Source organism: Haemaphysalis longicornis, unplaced genomic scaffold (genome assembly GCF_048455015.1).
Source record: "Haemaphysalis longicornis isolate Haplotype H1 unplaced genomic scaffold, Haemaphysalis longicornis Haplotype H1 scaffold_2, whole genome shotgun sequence".
NCBI lineage: Eukaryota > Metazoa > Arthropoda > Arachnida > Ixodida > Ixodidae > Haemaphysalis > Haemaphysalis longicornis.
The window spans coordinates 294,239,097-294,251,931 of NW_027526295.1; the positions used below are offsets into that span (position 1 = coordinate 294,239,097).

General features: G+C 49.1%; 1 protein-coding gene and 1 long non-coding RNA gene across 5 annotated transcripts in view; both read right to left on the bottom strand.

Moving 5' to 3' along the window:
• Gzl (godzilla E3 ubiquitin protein ligase) overlaps positions 1-3,365 on the bottom strand; it is a 76,464-nt gene extending 73,099 nt beyond the window's left edge. Inside the window, exon 1 of one of the 4 annotated variants that reach the window (XM_077700886.1) lies at positions 3,191-3,365. The gene's annotated coding sequence lies outside the window, so the exon portion shown is untranslated. Of the gene's footprint in view, positions 1-2,913; positions 3,072-3,190 lie in introns of those variants that run through there. The other 3 variants (XM_077700883.1, XM_077700885.1, XM_077700884.1) reach the window with 3 other exon arrangements.
• Positions 3,366-3,576: 211 nt separating this feature from the next.
• Positions 3,577-4,273, bottom strand: LOC144170861 (uncharacterized). The gene is made up of 2 exons (XR_013322693.1): positions 4,001-4,273; positions 3,577-3,969 (listed from the first exon to the last, which is right to left on the bottom strand). It is a non-coding gene; the product is annotated as an uncharacterized LOC144170861 (long non-coding RNA).
• Between the last annotated feature and the right edge of the window lie 8,562 nt (positions 4,274-12,835).

Genomic DNA, 12,835 nt, shown 5'->3' on the forward strand with positions numbered 1-12,835 from the left:
CCTAAGCCAATGTTGAATAAGGTGGCACTGCCACCACATCCTCACACTGCGGCTCCCAGCTGCACTTTATTCTGGCATCAGCCTGCACTGGTGTAGGCAGTGAAGGTCACTGCCTGAGCGGCGGTGGTGGCCAGCTTCACTCTCCCTTGTTCAGTACATGGATGCTGGCCATGCTTAGCTGCCGCTGGGGGTCACTAGTCAAGACGCCGAATGCGATGGCTCTGGACTGGGTAGAAGCGTCTGGCCTGAAAGGGGCCGTGTGGACAAGATACGTTGGTTCTATTCGAAATCTTTCATGTCTTATAGTGCTTCTACCACTTGATGCCGTATCCACTGAGAAATTGGGTTAAAATTTTGATTTGCCCACCAAATCGCACGTTTTCAGGACGTCAGCAATGAAGTCGTCGTCAGTGCGCGTATTCAAACGAACGTCCACCGAGTCATTCGGCTCTGCAGCCTTGCTTGCCGTCAGTTCTCCCAGAGAGCGCCAACGGACAGTTGTCTGCCGTTGCTTTGTTTTTGATTGTATTTGCACCTGGCTTGTTTTTGTTACTGTAGAAAGTAATCACTTCATGGAACATGGGGTATCCTCGAAAAACAGGGTCGCGTAAGACAACTCAAAAGTGGCGGACTGCTGTGCAGCTAAGACACACACAGTGTGCCCAGGACCAACAGCAGTGCGCATCGGTACTTATATGCTTACGTGTACTTTCGTAGCTTTCATTGTTTGCCGCACTATGCTTACTGCTGTGAAATGAATATGCATTACATTTAGGCTCAAATAGCTCGCACGGCAAGCTTATAAGCCGTGCCTAATTTGCGTTTGCCGGCCTCAGCCAATCGCACAGCTGTCACATATGACATCATAGGTTCTGTTGCGGGAAATGAGCTAGTGGGTCGCATGGCCATTCCCTTTCTTCATAATTATGTAGCTTATTTGAGCGAAGTTTAGGTTACAAGTGGTGTCGTATGATTGTAACGAGTCAATCTTTCGAATGAACCAAACTTGTGTTTTGTCTGCATGGCCCCCTTAAGAGGTACTTCACTCTTACAACAAGCATTTTTAATTACTGCATTTTCACTTCTACAATGGTCTGATACGACAACTGCCAGAAGCAAGCCTCTTTAAGGTTACTTCAATATGGTGGAAAGGGACCCAGAAGAGCTACCAGTGCATTCAGCCCTTGCACAAAGATCCAGATTTCCCAATTGTTGAACGCACTCGTCTTTTTCTGTTAAATAGTGACCATCCTTTAAAGGGGCCATGCAGACAAAATACAAGTTTGTTTTATTCCAAAGATTTGGTGTTTTATAGTTCCCCCAGCACTTGTCCGGCAGCAGACGATACTGTATTCACTGAGAAATTGATCAGTTTAAGCTAAAATTTTGATCCTCCCGCCTGCGATGACATAACCAGGACAGGGCTTCAAGCGCACGTTAGTACGCCATTCAGTGTGCAGCAGACTGTGGAACGCCTTGTTTACCACCGTCAGTACCTAGATGATGTCACCATACTTGCACTTGTCTTGTTTTTGCTATGGTTGGAAGTCATCGTTTCATGACATATTGGGTGTGCTCGACAAATAGGGTCACGCCAATTGGCCAGTGTTGTGTGAGACAGCCCCAAAGCGCCGGGCTACTGTGCAGCTATCACAAGTACAGTGCATGCAGCACCAACAGCAGTAGCACTCGTGCTTCCACTGATTGATTTATTATGAGGTTTAATGCACCGACATTACACAGGCGACAATGCACGCCTTAGTCGCAAGCTCTGCATTAATTTTGCCCACCTGGGGGATCTTCAACGTGCATTGGTGCTTCGTGTGCTTTTGTAACGTCCACTGTTTACCCCACCATTCTTACTCCTAGAACATGAATATTCACAACATTTAAGCGAAAGTAGCCTGCTCTACAAGCTTATAAGCCCTGCCTAACTTGCGTTTGCCTTTGCCAGCCTCAGCACAGCTGCCCATAATATGCCATAGGCTTTAGTGCAGGAAATGAGCTATTGGATCGCATGGTTACTCACGTCTTTCTCAATTATATAGCTTATTAGAGTAAAGTTTGCGTTAAAAGTCGCGTCAGTGTTATTCTAACGAGGCAATCTCTCGAATCAAGCAAACTTGCATTTTGTCCACAAGGCCCCTTTAAGTGGCATAATCAAACGAAAAGCAGGCCAAGTCAAAAATAAGCATTGTGGCTTAACTTGTTGCGTAGCATATTTATTGGCAAGCTCGCCTCCTTCCAACCCAAACGTTTACCGACTGTAGCTTTTACCCAGCAAATATGTCAAGAAAATGGTACGGAAGTATATAACTGCCGTAGTATTTCTCGACACCCCTAAACACCTGAGAAACCAGCCTGGAACGGGTTTACACGAGAACAACACATGCATGACATACTACTTTGTGCGATCCTACAATCTGCTACACCTAGAAACGCCGTGTTATCGGGCCCAGAGTAAAAGCGCGCTTTACAGCACTGGAGATAGGCGAAAGAATCCGCAGTTGCTTACCCCGACTAAGTCGGTGCGAACGCGGCTCACGCCTTTGTAGGCTTACAAGCTGCTGTCCTAAATACGGTGCAAACGAGATTAAACGGGATACACGGTGCAGTAAGCGTGTGCTGCTTCTGCTGCGCAAAAGGACGCCGTAAAGCTAAGCGGCGGGCTTCGGCTGCGTAGCGCAAGCGGGTTTGCTTGCGTCCCGTGGGTTCCTTCCTTTTTTTTTCACCGCGCTTCCGTGTACGAGGCGCGTGCAATGGTGTCGCAACTCGGACCTCAACGAAGCTGACACGTCTCGTTACAGCTCGATACAAGAGCAATCATTCAGTAATTAAATTTTCCGACTGAGGTAATTCACGCATGGATGCACACACACCAAACGAATCATGCATAGCAGTCAGTCATTGTACCTTGGGGACGCACGAATGGCCCAAGAACATCGAAGGTTGCAAATGTGACGGTTTTCTTAAGCGTCGATCGAGCACTACACTGCACGTCAACCTAGTCAGGCACGACAATGATACAGGAGAACAGGCCTACAAAGCAGCCACTAGCGATGTAAATACACAAGCACGGAGAATGCAGTCAGCATGACGCTATTTGTTGACGCCTGCCAGGTCGCAAGTCCCCAAGGCCATCTCGGAAATTAGGCTTAAATAAAGAGATAGGTAAATATAGTGTGCTTACCTGGCTGTTGCGCTTTACTTGACTAGCCACATTCGAGCTTCAGTTGACGTAATTCCATATACAGTCGTTATCGAACAAAGAAAACGCTAAAAATGACAAATTGTAACACGCCAAGTACACACACCGCACGAAAAAAAAATCGCGTACCGAATAACCACGTGATAATGTACTGCGGAACTAGCCTGATAGCGTCCTCGATAAACACGCACCGGTGTTGCCCCCAAAACCGGTGCGGTGCACAGTGCCCCACGACGGTGCGTACCGGCACGGAGCGTTGATCGAGGACAAACGGGGCGGTTCTACCCAGGCGCCATCTCTTAATCTAAGAAATCAACTCATAAAAACGTTCACAAGTAACAATACAGCACTGTAATGAGACACAGCGCTATTTGAAAGTGGTATTTATTGAAGGCCAATGATTATATGTACGCACAACTTAAATCCGTCACACATGCGGAACAACGTACCGCCACCGCTTCCACTAAACAGCTACATACAAGCTGCTTCTAATCTTCGTTTGAGCCATAATGCGAGTGCCTGTTTTGTTCCGCCCTTCCGTTACAGCAAAACAAGTAGGTCTTCATCGTCTAGGCACTCCGGTAACAGTTCATGATAATTCGATCGAACGAAACGAATGTCAATCCCCAACTTTCTGGCAATGCATGCAGCCGTCTTTGAAGTACACAAAGTTCGCGTCCTCATTTACAATCACTGGCCGTTGTTACCGCCCGTTAGGAGACTGTCGCATCGTTGCCCGATGAATTCACAAGCACGCCATCCTTGTCAGCAACAATACACAACTCCCACAACTCCGTCCGCCTTGACACGAGTGCGGCGATGCGCCGTCGCTGCAGCAGACGGCGGAGGAAGCTCCTTCGCCGGCATCGTCCGCGATGCATCTCGGGACTGCACGCCGGCGCACCGTCGACTCTCTCGGTGCGCGGCGGTGCAACCAAAAATTGCCCCGCGACGGTGCACCCCGGTTTATCGAGGACGGACGGTGCACACCGGTGCGGTTTATCGAGGATGAAAAGGCGCACCGGTGTGCCCCGGTGTGCACCGGTGCGGTTAATCGAGGATGCTATGAAATCAAAAGGCTCACTTTCGCTTTTATTACACAAACATTCATCCTTAAACTCAACAGCACACTAAATTCCTGCAACAAAATACTTTATATTAAATATTGTTTTGTAAAATTATGTTAGCATGGTTCAGTTTTTGCGTTTTTAATTACTGCGTAGTTGAGCACGTTTGGCTACAGCAACGTTTATAGCAGAGTTACTGGATATAGACAGTTGCGAAACTCCCCATAGGCCCCATGTATCGAAAGCCGGTCTTCGGTTGCCCCCCTGCGCCGGGGCAAGCACGGGGCAAGTTGACTAGCCTGTCGTCTGTCGGCAGGACGTTGAAGCAGTACTCAAGTGCTTGCGGCTGCTGCCGTAAGTCATGAAAAGAAAAGCCGCAAAAACACAAGTAAATTTTACGCAATTATTGTGTTTTAATTTAAAAAGCAATCTTTATTTTACAGAAGAATTTTGAATAATAATAGTTTAGCGAAGTTCCGTTTTCATTTCCTAGGTGCCGCGCGCGTCGACTTGCCCCTCAGCTTCCACGGAGACATCCGTATAGGGGGAGAAATGGCTGGAAACGCTGATTGGTCAATGTGTGTGACGTCATTAAAATATGCATGACGTCATTATTTTTTTGGCGCTAGATTTGTTTGTTTAGTTGTTGTTTCTCCCCAGAAATTTTTCCCTAGTCTTCGTTAAAGCGCTAGAATGCCTCCCTAGTCTGCCTAGTCCCCGCGCTTGGCCAAAATGGCGGAAAGCTCTTGATCTTCAAGCGGGCTTCTTTGTGTTGAGATTGCAGAAGTTAGCTACTGAAGGGAAAATGTGTTAAAGACATGCATATACCTTAAAATTCGACCGATGCAATCGTCGCTTTCACGCAAGAAGAATCTGGTTATTCATCATGGTGTGGTGTGTTGAGTTTCAGCACACTGCAGATGCCACTGCCCGCAGTAAAAAAGGTGAGGCATCCATGTGCTCTGTTATTAGTGCTCGGTTATTTTTATTTTGGCCTTCTTGTTTACTTTAAACATTCCTTTTACGTGAACTTTTTGGGTCCGGTTGTTTTTCTTTTGCAGAAGGTGCACGCTCCACGTGCGTATTTCCATGAACTCAGTGTTCAGGGGGAAAAAAAAGGGAGATAAGACAAGTTTTGACGACAGATTTGTTCGTGGAGCGATCGCATTGTATTCCATATTTTTCCTGCGTGGCGTGTGCAGGTATTGTTGCGCCTGTGCACTGAAATGACGACCGTCCCTGTGGAAATGACGATCACCCCCTTTGTCCACCCTGTTCAGAGCCTCAACCTTAGCAGCAAGGCGTACTTTCTAATAACATTTCGAGACCGCTTCCAACATTCCACATATAATAAGCTTAAGCGCTTGCCTGTCGTGAAATTCCTGATAGCAGATTGAAATGTTGTGTTGACATGGGCAGTGCATGCTTTAACGGCGGCGTGAATCACGAAAAATGGGTTTAGATTGCGATGTGGTGTGGCTACGCAGCGCAAGTGTGAAGGCCCGTTCGCACTTGCGACTGGAGCGATAGAAGCGACGCGATTGCTGTCCGCGGCGACAAAAATTGGTCGAGACCAAACGAACAAGGAAAGCGGCAGAAATCTCGTCGCTTCTCCGCTCCAGTCGCAAGTGTGAACCACTTGCGACTGGAAAGAAACATATGTAGGTCATGTAATTGTCCTGTATTTCCCATGAAATACTCTGTGTTTGATGCCTAATAAAATAAGCTGTATCCAAAAGCTTAACCTAATCGGCGGGGGCTTACAGCGAATGTATGACACGCTTCTATTTTTGTGCGCCTTCGGAAAACCCTGTTGCAGTAGACAATTACTCGTGGCTTCGCCGGAATGTTTTTTGTTGTTGTTTTACTCACAGAGCCTGCCTGACAGTACATCCGCCAGGTGGTAAGTGCGAGGCTCCTACAAAATAAGGCAAGATCAACTCGCAAGCCTTGCCTAATTGCCTGGCATAGCACAAAACTTGATATGGCTGTGGCTATTCTCATTGCATCCGTGATAATCCCATGTATAAATTTTTCGCGGCAGTTGTTTCTCGTTAGCCGACTGGGACCGCATGACAACCTGCCAGTAAATTTCTTTTGAACCCACTCTTCCGGAATCCGTGAAAATTCCTTTTTAAAATTTCAGTCGGCTCCCGTTTGCTGTCTACAGAGATGTTTTTTCCACCAGCAAGACAGATAGATCTGCGCTGCTTTATGCACAAGCGATAAAACTATATGTTTCAATAGAGCCAGGCATACATCGCATTTTGTGATAATGTGCTCAGGCAAGCCGAACAGCAATGTGCATAGTGAAACTAGTAAGGCTTGAGCCTGGAGATTAGCTATGTTATGGCTAGCAAGAAATGAGCAACCGCGGGTAAATGTAACAAAAACGTTTTCAAGGAGGGACTTGCAATAATTTATGTGCACGCGGCCATTATTGCTGCTCACGAACTTCATGCCCCCATGGATGCAGCACTAACGTATCTGGTAATCTTGAAAGTGAACATTTCGACAAACTTCTGTCTGGTTGGGAAGTTACTGAACTGAGATTTAATTAGGCTCCAACCAATACAATGCAAAAAGGCAAAAAACCCGACGTTTCGAAGCCGGCTCGGCTTCTTCTTCAGGGGTGACAGTGGCCACGCTGCAGCTGCGTCTTATAGTCTCACATTTGCTGGCCTCGCACAAAGCCCCTCGCTGCGGCACGTAATCCGTGTGTGTACACCGAGGGGAGAGTGCCAAGCGAGCGATTAACATTCCCAGGTGTGCGTTGAATATGCCACGATTCGAGGAAAAGCCGCTTCCTCCAGTTCGTTTCCCTTTCAAGGATGGCCGTTCCGGAGAAGTCAATTTTGTGGTCGGCCACTTCGCAGTGTTCGGCGACAGCGCTGCGGACTCTATTTTGTTTCCGGACGTCGTTCTTGTGTTGTCTAATCCTCTCCGGCAGGTTTTTGGTCTCACCGATGTACGAGGCGTTGCACCCCGCGCACGGAATGCGGTAGACGACCCCGGGTGCCTTCTCTATTGTCAGCCGGTCTTTGGGGCGGGGGATTAAGCGGCCTATAGTTGTCGAAGGCTTGTGGGCTATGTGTACTCCTACCCCTTTGAAAATGCGGGCCAAGGCCTCGCTTGTTCCTGGGACATACGGCACCGGCACGCGTTTCAGGGGTCCGGCGGTTGAAGTTCTTGGAGAGTTTGTCACCCTCTTCTGCTCTTTGCGGCGGGTCACGGAGTGAATGAACTTTTTCGGGTAGCCGTTTTTTTTTTTTTTGACCGCAGAGGAAAACCGAGCACTCCAGGAACTTCGAAAAGACGAAAGCATTGTCATCCTACCTTCCGACAAGGGCAACTCGACGGTGGTGTTAGACCGTCAGGACTACGACCGGAAGGTTTCGGCTCTCTTGGACGGAGACGCGTATACGAAGTTAAAGAGGGATCCTACAAACCAAACGCAGACGCAGCTGAACAAGTTACTCGCGGCGATTTTCAAGAACCACCCGGAACAAAAAATTCTATACCTTCGCTTGATCTGTCGAAACGGCTCCGCACCTAGTTTCTACGGATTACCGAAGATCCACAAACCTGGCGCCCCCCTTCGCCCGATCGTAGACTTCACATCATCCCCGTGCCGAGCCCTTTCAAATTTCCTGCACCGCATCCTCGCCCCCCTCGCCGGGAAGACCGCGACTCATGTACGCAACTCCAGACACTTCGTGCAACTTGCGTCACAGGTGTGCATTGACGAAGACGAGATCCTGGTCTCGTTCGACGTCGTGTCATTGTTCACTAGTGTTCCTGTACCGCTGGCTGTATCCGCGGCCCGAACTGCCCTCGAAAATGACGCAACCCTAAAAGAAAGGAAGGACGCCGCTCACTGCCGACGAGATATGCCGCCTACTCGAGTTCTGCTTGGCCAGCACATATTTTTCCCATAATGGGCAAATTTTCAAACAACAAACTGGAACCACAATGGGGGCCGCCATCTCTGTAACAATGGCGAACTTGACGATGGAACACGTGGAAGGGAAGGCTTTGAGCTCCTTCCGGCCGAAACCAAAACTTTTTCTTCGGTATGTAGACGACTGCTTCTGCATAGTGAAGACCTCCGCAGTTGACAGCCTGAAAAAACGCCTAAATTCAGTTCATCCCGCCATCCAGTTCACGGTTGAATGTGAACGAGACGGCTCCATTCCCTTTCTTGACGCCCAAGTGACAAGAGGAGGCAGGGTTCTGGTGTTCTCCGTTCACAGGAAGCCTACGCACACCGGCCGCTACCTTCATTTTAATTCGGCCCCACCCCGCTAACCACAAAGCCTCAGTTGTGTCGTCTTTAATTAACAGAGCTGATGCAATTTGTTCGTCCGAATCAGAACGTAAAAACGAAGTAAGCCTTGTATTTGCGGACCTCAAGAAAAACGGCTACCCGAAAAAGTTCATTCACTCCGTGACCCGCTGCAAAGAGCAGAAGAGGGTGACAAACTCTCCAAGAACTTCAACCGCCGGACCCCTGAAACGCGTGCCGGTGCCGTATATCCCAGGAACAAGCGAGGCCTTGGCCCGCATTTTCAAAGGGGTAGGAGTACACATAGCCCACAAGCCTTCGACAACTATAGGCCGCTTAATCCCCCGCCCCAAAGACCGGCTGACAATAGAGAAGGCACCTGGGGTCGTCTACCGCATTCCGTGCGCGGGGTGCAACGCCTCGTACATCGGTGAGACCAAAAACCTGCCGGAGAGGATTAGACAACACAAGAACGACGTCCGGAAACAAAATAGAGTCCGCAGCGCTGTCGCCGAACACTGCGAAGTGGCCGACCACAAAATTGACTTCTCCGGAACGGCCATCCTCGAAAGGGAAACGAACTGGAGGAAGCGGCTTTTCCTCGAATCGTGGCATATTCAACGCACACCTGGGAATGTTAATCGCTCGCTTGGCACTCTCCCCTCGGTGTACACACACGGATTACGTGCCGCAGCGAGGGGCTTTGTGCGAGGCCAGCAAATGTGAGACTATAAGACGCAGCTGCAGCGTGGCCACTGTCACCCCTGAAGAAGCCGAGCCGGCTTCGAAACGTTGGGTTTTTTGCCTTTTTTTGCCTTTTTGCATTGTATTGGTTGGAGCCTAATTAAATCTCAGTATCTGGTAATACTTCAGGGTCTTGGGCATCTTGCTGTCAATCTTTACATCACGCTTTTTCACTCCTGTGATAGTTCTAGTGTCTCTCTTCCAAAGCTGCACGTGGTTTGCAGCGCGGTATGCACACATTTTTGCCATGAGCTCATCAAATGTGGCAACCAATGGAAAGTACCTCGAGGCCAGTTTCCTTCATTCCTTGCGATGGAGCACGTTGGTTGTGGCATCAGTCCTTAATTGAGGTGGTGTGGTGGAGCAATGAACGAGTGCTGGTGGATGCGCAGCTACTGCAGAGGAGGCCTCCCCCTTTGGCGCGCTGCAGCCAGTCAATGTGGCCCAGGGCCTGCTGATCTACCGCCATCCTGATTGTCCACACCCCCGCCTTGGCCAGCGACTTGTGGCACTGTGAGCTCCAAACCAAGCACAGGCGCCTTTGCGGTAGTCACCCTCCAACTGCCACCAATTTGGTTTCGGCAAGGTGACCAGCGGCAGCGCACACATCAGCAGCCCTACAGCCAAAGGCTGTCTGTTGGGAGCAGCCACAGTCTTGGGCGGCCACCTTACTCACAGCCGAGGTGGCCATCCGGTCCTGGCACGGAGCTGCTTGGCGGCCTGGTAGAAGCCATCTCGGTGGTCCAGCATGAGCCCCAGGTAGCACACCCTGGTCTTCCACCTGAGCTGCTCGCTGTCAATTTGCAGGCATGTGACCCTGCAGCAGGCCTGGGTGTCCCAGTGAACAAGCATCGCCTCCATCTCGGTGCCCGACAGCTGCAGGCTGACATTGGCGAGCTTGGCCCGCACTGCATCCGGGGGTGCCTGCAGCTGCAGAACGACGCCTCGGCAGCCCGCCATGGGGCCTAGTGCCTACAGGGCCGCGGCGGCGGCGTACACAGACAGGTACACCCTGTGCGCCCTTCTACTGGGCAGGCCGTCTGATAGTGCCACTGTGACCATGTTGAAGAGTAAGGGGCTGACGACTGTGCCCTACAGGGTGCCCACATCCACTGGTTGAGGCACCGACAGGGCGTTGCCTACCTGCCTTTGTGCCATGAGGCCCGTCATGAACGCCTCGACGGAGCCCCGCAGCTTGTCCGCAATGCCGGCCTCCTTTATGGCCAGGGAGATGACAGGGTGCTGGAGGTTGTTGAAGGCACCCTTTATTCCCCCCCCCTCCCCCCCCCCCCCCCCCCTGATAGAAAAAAAAAGCGCGGAAGTTTGCAAGCACCCTTAACCCTTTGAGGGTCGAATTTTTTTGAAAAGAACTTTCCCTGGTGGTAAATTAGTTTATTGCGGATTTGGAATGTACAAAATGTCTAAAGTCATGATTAAATGGTAAAAAATTATCAGGAACAGTATTTTGGGGTCAGCATCACTTAGAACTGAAAAATGTTCAATAGTATTTCAGAGTGTGGTATTCCTTGAAACACGGGTCTATGCACAGTGCCTTATCGAAGTCTGCACACATACAGCGCATGTCCGAAAATGAGCTGTCTTCTTCCGAAGAAAGGCTGTCTTCCGATTCAGACTCGGTGAAAGGAGTAAACTCAGAGTCAGAACAGTCATCGCGGTCGGTGTCATCAGAGCGGGCAGTTCGTTGGGCCATATCGCCGCTTTGCCGTGCATCTGAAGAACTCGAAGGCAACCCAGTAAACGAGGAGAGCGAGAATAACTCATGCACGCCGGTGATAAACAAGCTAATAGCAGCGCCAATATAGATAGAAATCAACTTCCGCCGCCCCCACAATGGAGTCTCCGATTAGGTTACTTCAGTTCCAAGCAAGGAGAGCAAGAATACCTAGTGAGCGTGGGTAATAAACAAGATAAGAGCAGCGCCAATATAGATCGAAATCAACTTCCGCCACCCCTGATAGCGAGCGTCAATCAAGTTTCGCGCGCCTCCGATGCGATCACGTGGCGAAACTGAAACCACGAAACGCATTAACACGTACAGACGCCGTAACGTGCCGAAGCCAGAGAGTTCTGTTTTTCACCGCAAGAAGGTAGCACAATCAAATTTCAAACACTTCTTGTAAGTCCCAGGAGGTGGCAGCACCTCCCAGGGAGCATGCATCGTTAATATGGCGCGAAATTTCAAACGGATGCTCGAAATCGTACCCGTACGGCAAAGACCTTGCGGGACGGAAAACCGCCGCAGTACACGTACGGCAAAAACCCTCAAAGGGTTAAAGGCTATGAAGATAAAATACATGTTTGGTTCATTAAAAAGACTGCCTTGTCTCGATAACAATGATATCAGTCGTACAGCAAACTTCAAAGGAATTATCGATATATTAAATTAAACATTTGAAGCAATGGCGAATCCCCGCCCACTTTCCGGCGGCGATTTCACTATGACAGCACAGGATCTTGTTGGATGATTGGTGCCCAACGACCTAAGTCATCGCCAAGGAACATGATTGCGCGATTTTAGAGGGGCCTTCATTGATCTTATCATTTGATCTTATCACGCGCAAGAACAGCGCTGTTAAGGGCGAAAATTACATGAACCTGGCAATATTAGTCCACACACAAAGTGGAATAATTCAGCCATCGGTATTTGTTAAGTCATGCCAGTTTAAATTTGCGCTTCTGTTTTGAGTCTCATCGGGGCGGAGAAGCTTGTGCTTTTGTAACATAATGAATCTGGTTGACATTTCTGCACAACCCAAATGTAGAGTCTGCTGTAATGAGCTTGGTGTTCTCAAATAGTTGCATTCCTAGCGGTCACGTTTTCAATGCTTCGTGCATAAATGCCCTATAATCTGCCTGAAGGCGTGTACTATCAAGTTATACCTTTTCTGGAGCAGCCACCCCCTTTAGTTACCACTCCCAGATGAGGTAGAGCAAGTCACTGCAAAGTTCGCCATTCAATGCTGTATCGAACTTTATATTTAGCAAGAAAAAATAATAACGCAAATACGGCGATGTCTGACCATACTCTTGCGGGTAGGCATGTTCTGTGCAAGCTGAGCAAAATATTGCTACGTTTTGAATTTTGTCGTGAGATCTGATGAAAGAGTTATAATGCGGTCCTACCATTTTGGTTTCAAACTTTAATGAAAGGACATACTTTTTAGCTGACGCGTGCGCTGTCATTTTTCAGCCGAGTACACACTGCCGGTTTTAAAGCTAAACGATAAAAAAAAGTATTTGCAGTTCATGAGCATGGGCGGCTCTGGAATGTATAGGGCGCACAGAAGTTTTGTAGTTTTCGTTGCAGACGCGGGAAATGGAAATGATGTTTGAAATCTGCTTGGTCCACCAGAAAACGGAGGATTGGGCAGCTGTGCAGAGCCAGCATGACCTTCGGGCATGGTGCGATGCCCGAAAAAGTCAGCATTTTGTTTCCCGGAGTGCACCAAGAAAACATGCGTATTGGCATGGCCCCGCATACAGAAAGACCAAAGACTACCATGCTTTAGC